Genomic DNA, 7,485 nt, shown 5'->3' with positions numbered 1-7,485 from the left:
GTGAAGCAGACGTCATTAGGCTGTCTGACAGAAGGAAGGTCGTGCTGCTCATTGCTTGGAAAGAAATATTCCCCTCGATATGAGCCCCAAAGCTGTGCCCACAACCTCTTAGCTGAATTAGCTTTCGCGGTTTCAATATTTTATTCCATTGTTTTCCCAGGACTTCAGTGGTGCGAGTCGGCCATCTGTGCCAGATGCCACGGCCACATGTACCTCACTACTCGGGGACATCCACGTGAGTGGTTACCCTCTGCAACCGTTTCGTCCAAGTTGCGTGCATAGGTCACATTGATCGTTGTGAAGCAGACGTCATTAGGCTGTCTGACAGCAGGAAGGTCGTGCTGCTCATTGCTTGGAAAGAAATATTCCCCTTGATATGAGCCCCAAAGCTGTGCCGACAACCTCTTAGCTGAATTAGCTTTCGCGGTTTCATTATTTTATTCCATTGTTTTCCCAGGACTTCAGTGGTGCGAGTCGGCCATCTGTGCCAGATGCCACGGCCACATTTACCTCACTACTCGGAGACATCCACGTGAGTGGTTACCCTCTGCAACCGTTTCGTCCAAGTTGCGTGCATAGGTCACATTGATCGTTGTGAAGCAGACGTCATTAGGCTGTCTGACAGAAGGAAGGTCGTGCTGCTCATTGCTTGGAAAGAAATATTCCCCTCGATATGAGCCGCAAAGCTGTGCCCAAAACATCTTAGCTGAATTAGCTTTCCCGGTTTCATGTTTTATTCCATTGTTTTCCCTGGACTTCAGTGGTGCGAGTCGGCCATCTGTGCCAGATGCCACGGCCACATGCACCTCACTACTCGGAGACATCCACGTGAGTGTTTACCTTCTGCAACCGTTTCGTCCAAGTTGCGTGCATAGGTCACATTGATCGTTGTGAAGCAGACAAGATGATAAGGCTGTCTGACGGAAGGAAGGTCGTGCTGCAAAGAAATATTTTCCTCGATATGAGCCCCAAAGCTGTGCCCAAAACATCTTAGCTGAATTAGCTTTCCCTGTTTCATGTTTTATTCCATTGTTTTCCCAGGACTTCAGTGGTGCGAGTCGGCCATCTGTGCCAGATGCCATGGCCACATGTACCTCACTACTCGGAGACATCCACGTGAGTGGTTACCCTCTGCAACCGTTTCGTCCAAGTTGCGTGCATAGGTCACATTGATCGTTGTGAAGCAGACGTCATTAGGCTGTCTGACAGAAGGAAGGTCGTGCTGCTCATTGCTTGGAAAGAAATATTCCCCTCGATATGAGCCGCAAAGCTGTGCCCAAAACATCTTAGCTGAATTAGCTTTCCCGGTTTCATGTTTTATTCCATTGTTTTCCCAGGACTTCAGTGGTGCGAGTCGGCCATCTGTGCCAGAGGCCACGGCCACATGCACCTCACTACTCGGAGACATCCACGTGAGTGGTTACCTTCTGCAACCGTTTCGTCCAAGTTGCATGCATAGGTCACATTGATCGTTGTGAAGCAGACAAGATGATAAGGCTGTCTGACGAAAGGAAGGTCGTGCTGCAAAGAAATATTTTCCTCGATATGAGCCCCAAAGCTGTGCCCAAAACATCTTACCTGAATTAGCTTTCCCTGTTTCATGTTTTATTCCATTGTTTTCCCAGGACTTCAGTGCTGCGAGTCGGCCATCTGTGCCAGATGCCACGGCCACATGCACCTCACTACTCGGAGACATCCACGTGAGTGGTTACCCTCTGCAACCGTTTCGTCCAAGTTGCGTGCATAGGTCACATTGATCATTGTGAAGCAGACGTCATTAGGCTGTCTGACAGAAGGAAGGTCGTGCTGCTCATTGCTTGGAAAGAAATATTCCCCTCGATATGAGCCCCAAAGCTGTGCCCACAACCTCTTAGCTGAATTAGCTTTCGCGGTTTCAATATTTTATTCCATTGTTTTCCCAGGACTTCAGTGGTGCGAGTCGGCCATCTGTGCCAGATGCCACGGCCAGATGTACCTCACTACTCGGAGACATCCACGTGAGTGGTTACCCTCTGCAACCGTTTCGTCCAAGTTGCGTGCATAGGTCACATTGATCGTTGTGAAGCAGATGTCATTAGGCTGTCTGACAGAAGGAAGGTCGTGCTGCTCATTGCTTGGAAAGAAATATTCCCCTCGATATGAGCCGCAAAGCTGTGGCCAAAACATCTTAGCTGAATTAGCTTTCCCGGTTTCATGTTTTATTCCATTGTTTTCCCAGGACTTCAGTGGTGCGAGTCGGCCATCTGTGCCAGATGCCACGGCCACATGCACCTCACTACTCGGAGACATCCACGTGAGTGGTTACCTTCTGCAACCGTTTCGTCCAAGTTGCATGCATAGGTCACATTGATCGTTGTGAAGCAGACAAGATGATAAGGCTGTCTGACGAAAGGAAGGTCGTGCTGCAAAGAAATATTTTCCTCGATATGAGCCCCAAAGCTGTGCCCAAAACATCTTAGCTGAATTAGCTTTCCCGGTTTCATGTTTTATTCCATTGTTTTCCCAGGACTTCAGTGGTGCGAGTCGGCCATCTGTGCCAGATGCCACGGCCAGATGTACCTCACTACTCGGAGACATCCACGTGAGTGGTTACCCTCTGCAACCGTTTCGTCCAAGTTGCGTGCATAGGTCACATTGATCGTTGTGAAGCAGATGTCATTAGGCTGTCTGACAGAAGGAAGGTCGTGCTGCTCATTGCTTGGAAAGAAATATTCCCCTCGATATGAGCCGCAAAGCTGTGGCCAAAACATCTTAGATGAATTAGCTTTCCCGGTTTCATGTTTTATTCCATTGTTTTCCCAGGACTTCAGTGGTGCGAGTCGGCCATCTGTGCCAGATGCCACGGCCACATGCACCTCACTACTCGGAGACATCCACGTGAGTGGTTACCTTCTGCAAGTGTTTCGTCCAAGTTGCATGCATAGGTCACATTGATCGTTGTGAAGCAGACAAGATGATAAGGCTGTCTGACGAAAGGAAGGTCGTGCTGCAAAGAAATATTTTCCTCGATATGAGCCCCAAAGCTGTGCCCAAAACATCTTAGCTGAATTAGCTTTCCCGGTTTCATGTTTTATTCCATTGTTTTCCCAGGACTTCAGTGGTGCGAGTCGGCCATCTGTGCCAGATGCCACGGCCACATGCACCTCACTACACGGAGACATCCACGTGAGTGGTTACCTTCTGCAACCGTTTCGTCCAAGTTGCATGCATAGGTCACATGATTGTTGTGAAGCAGACACCATCATTAGGCGTCTGACGGAAGAAAGGTGTGCTGTTCATTGCTTGGAAAGAAATATTCCCCTCGATATGAGCCCCAAAGCTGTGCCCACAACCTCTTAGCTGAATTAGCTTTCCCGGTTTCATGTTTTATTCCATTGTTTTCCCAGGACTTCAGTGGTGCGAGTCGGCCATCTGTGCCAGATGCCACGGCCACATGCACCTCACTACTCGGAGACATCCACGTGAGTGGTTACCTTCTGCAACCGTTTCGTCCAAGTTGCATGCATAGGTCACATGATTGTTGTGAAGCAGACACCATCATTAGGCGTCTGACGGAAGAAAGGTTGTGCTGCTCATTGCTTGGAAAGAAATATTCCCCTCGATATGAGCCCCAAAGCTGTGCCCACAACCTCTTAGCTGAATTAGCTTTCCCGGTTTCATGTTTTATTCCATTGTTTTCCCAGGACTTCAGTGGTGCGAGTCGGCCATCTGTGCCAGATGCCACGGCCACATGCACCTCACTACTCGGAGACATCCACGTGAGTGGTTACCCTCTGCAACCGTTTCGTCCAAGTTGCATGCATAGGTCACATGATTGTTGTGAAGCAGACACCATCATTAGGCGTCTGACGGAAGAAAGGTTGTGCTGCTCATTGCTTGGAAAGAAATATTCCCCTCGATATGAGCCCCAAAGCTGTGCCCACAACCTCTTAGCTGAATTAGCTTTCCCGGTTTCATGTTTTATTCCATTGTTTTCCCAGGACTTCAGTGGTGCGAGTCGGCCATCTGTGCCAGATGCCACGGCCACATGCACCTCACTACTCGGAGACATCCACGTGAGTGCTTACCTTCTGCAACCGTTTCGTCCAAGTTGCATGCATAGGTCACATGATTGTTGTGAAGCAGACACCATCATTAGGCGTCTGACGGAAGAAAGGTTGTGCTGCTCATTGCTTGGAAAGAAATATTCCCCTCGATATGAGCCCCAAAGCTGTGCCCACAACCTCTTAGCTGAATTAGCTTTCCCGGTTTCATGTTTTATACCATTGTTTTCCCAGGACTTCAGTGGTGCGAGTCGGCCATCTGTGCCAGATGCCACGGCCACATGCACCTCACTACTCGGAGACATCCACGTGAGTGGTTACCTTCTGCAACCGTTTCGTCCAAGTTGCATGCATAGGTCACATGATTGTTGTGAAGCAGACACCATCATTAGGCGTCTGACGGAAGAAAGGTTGTGCTGCTCATTGCTTGGAAAGAAATATTCCCCTCGATATGAGCCCCAAAGCTGTGCCCACAACCTCTTAGCTGAATTAGCTTTCCCGGTTTCATGTTTTATTCCATTGTTTTCCCAGGACTTCAGTGGTGCGAGTCGGCCATCTGTGCCAGATGCCACGGCCACATGCACCTCACTACTCGGAGACACCCACGTGAGTGGTTACCTTCTGCAACCGTTTCGTCCAAGTTGCATGCATAGGTCACATGATTGTTGTGAAGCAGACACCATCATTAGGCGTCTGACGGAAGAAAGGTTGTGCTGCTCATTGCTTGGAGAGAAATATTCCCCTCGATATGAGCCCCAAAGCTGTGCCCACAACCTCTTAGCTGAATTAGCTTTCCCGGTTTCACGTTTTATTCCATTGTTTTCCCACGACTTCAGTGGTGCGAGTCGGCCATCTGTGCCAGATGCCACGGCCACATGCACCTCACTACTCGGAGACATCCACGTGAGTGGTTACCTTCTGCAACCGTTTCGTCCAAGTTGCATGCATAGGTCACATTGATCGTTGTGAAGCAGACGTCATTAGGCTGTCTGACAGAAGGAAGGTCGTGCTGCTCATTGCTTGGAAAGAAATATTCCCCTCGATATGAGCCCCAAAGCTGTGCCCACAACCTCTTAGCTGAATTAGCTTTCCCGGTTTCATGTTTTATTCCATTGTTTTCCCAGGACTTCAGTGGTGCGAGTCGGCCATCTGTGCCAGATGCCACGGCCACATGCACCTCACTACTCGGAGACATCCACGCGAGTGGTTACCTTCTGCAACCGTTTCGTCCAAGTTGCATGCATAGGTCACATGATTGTTGTGAAGCAGACGTCATTAGGCTGTCTGACAGAAGGAAGGTCGTGCTGCTCATTGCTTGGAAAGAAATATTCCCCTCGATATGAGCCCCAAAGCTGTGCCCACAACCTCTTAGCTGAATTAGCTTTCCCGGTTTCATGTTTTATTCCATTGTTTTCCCAGGACTTCAGTGGTGCGAGTCGGCCATCTGTGCCAGATGCCACGGCCACATGCACCTCACTACTTGGAGACATCCACGTGAGTGGTTACCTTCTGCAACCGTTTCGTCCAAGTTGCATGCATAAGTCACATTGATCGTTGTGAAGCAGACGTCATTAGGCTGTCTGACAGAAGGAAGGTCGTGCTGCTCATTGCTTGGAAAGAAATATTCCCCTCGATATGAGCCCCAAAGCTGTGCCCACAACCTCTTAGCTGAATTAGCTTTCCCGGTTTCATGTTTTATTCCATTGTTTTCCCAGGACTTCAGTGGTGCGAGTCGGCCATCTGTGCCAGATGCCACGGCCACATGTACCTCACTACTCGGAGACATCCACGTGAGTGGTTGCCTTCTGCAACCGTTTCGTCCAAGTTGCGTGCATAGGTCACATTGATCGTTGTGAAGCAGACGTCATTAGGCTGTCTGACAGAAGGAAGGTCGTGCTGCTCATTGCTTGGAAAGAAATATTCCCCTCGATATGAGCCCCAAAGCTGTGCCCACAACCTCTTAGCTGAATTAGCTTTCCCGGTTTCATGTTTTATTCCATTGTTTTCCCAGGACTTCAGTGGTGCGAGTCGGCCATCTGTGCCAGATGCCACGGCCACATGTACCTCACTACTCGGAGACATCCACGTGAGTGGTTACCTTCTGCAACCGTTTCGTCCAAGTTGCGTGCATAGGTCACATTGATCGTTGTGAAGCTGACGTCATTAGGCTGTCTGACAGAAGGAAGGTCGTGCTGCTCATTGCTTGGAAAGAAATATTCCCTTCGATATGAGCCGCAAAGCTGTGCCCAAAACATCTTAGCTGAATTAGCTTTCCCGGTTTCATGTTTTATTCCATTGTTTTCCCAGGACTTCAGTGGTGCGAGTCGGCCATCTGTGCCAGATGCCACGGCCACATGCACCTCACTACTCGGAGACATCCACGTGAGTGGTTACCTTCTGCAACCGTTTCGTCCAAGTTGCATGCATAGGTCACATTGATCGTTGTGAAGCAGACACCATCATTAGGCGTCTGACGGAAGAAAGGTTGTGCTGCTCATTGCTTGGAAAGAAATATTCCCCTCGATATGAGCCCCAAAGCTGTGCCCACAACCTCTTAGCTGAATTAGCTTTCCCGGTTTCATGTTTTTGTCCATTGTTTTCCCAGGACTTCAGTGGTGCGAGTCGGCCATCTGTGCCAGATGCCACGGCCAGATGTACCTCACTACTCGGAGACATCCACGTGAGTGGTTACCTTCTGCAACCGTTTCGTCCAAGTTGCATGCATAGGTCACATGATTGTTGTGAAGCAGACACCATCATTAGGCGTCTGACGAAAGGTAGGTCGTGCTGCAAAGAAATATTTTCCTCGATATGAGCCCCAAAGCTGTGCCCAAAACATCTTAGCTGAATTCGCTTTCCCGGTTTCATGTTTTTGTCCATTGTTTTCCCAGGACTTCAGTGGTGCGAGTCGGCCATCTGTGCCAGATGCCACGGCCACATGTACCTCACTACTCGGAGACATCCACGTGAGTGGTTACCTTCTGCAACCGTTTCGTCCAAGTTGCATGCATAGGTCACATGATTGTTGTGAAGCAGACACCATCATTAGGCGTCTGACGAAAGGAAGGTCGTGCTGCAAAGAAATGTTTTCCTCGATATGAGCCCCAAAGCTGTGCCCAAAACATCTTGGCTGAATTAGCTTTCCCGGTTTCATGTTTTTGTCCATTGTTTTCCCAGGACTTCAGTGGTGCGAGTCGGCCATCTGTGCCAGATGCCACGGCCACATGTACCTCACTACTCGGAGACATCCACGTGAGTGGTTACCTTCTGCAACCGTTTCGTCCAAGTTGCATGCATAGGTCACATGATTGTTGTGAAGCAGACACCATCATTAGGCGTCTGACGAAAGGAAGGTCGTGCTGCAAAGAAATATTTTCCTCGATATGAGCCCCAAAGCTGTGCCCAAAACATCTGAGCTGAATTAGCTTTCCCGGTTTCATGT

Source organism: Ixodes scapularis, unplaced genomic scaffold (assembly GCF_016920785.2).
Source record: "Ixodes scapularis isolate PalLabHiFi unplaced genomic scaffold, ASM1692078v2 PGA_scaffold5__190_contigs__length_132052651, whole genome shotgun sequence".
Lineage (NCBI taxonomy): Eukaryota > Metazoa > Arthropoda > Arachnida > Ixodida > Ixodidae > Ixodes > Ixodes scapularis.
The sequence above is the reverse complement of the archived record's forward strand: the minus strand, read 5'-3'. Positions refer to the sequence as shown.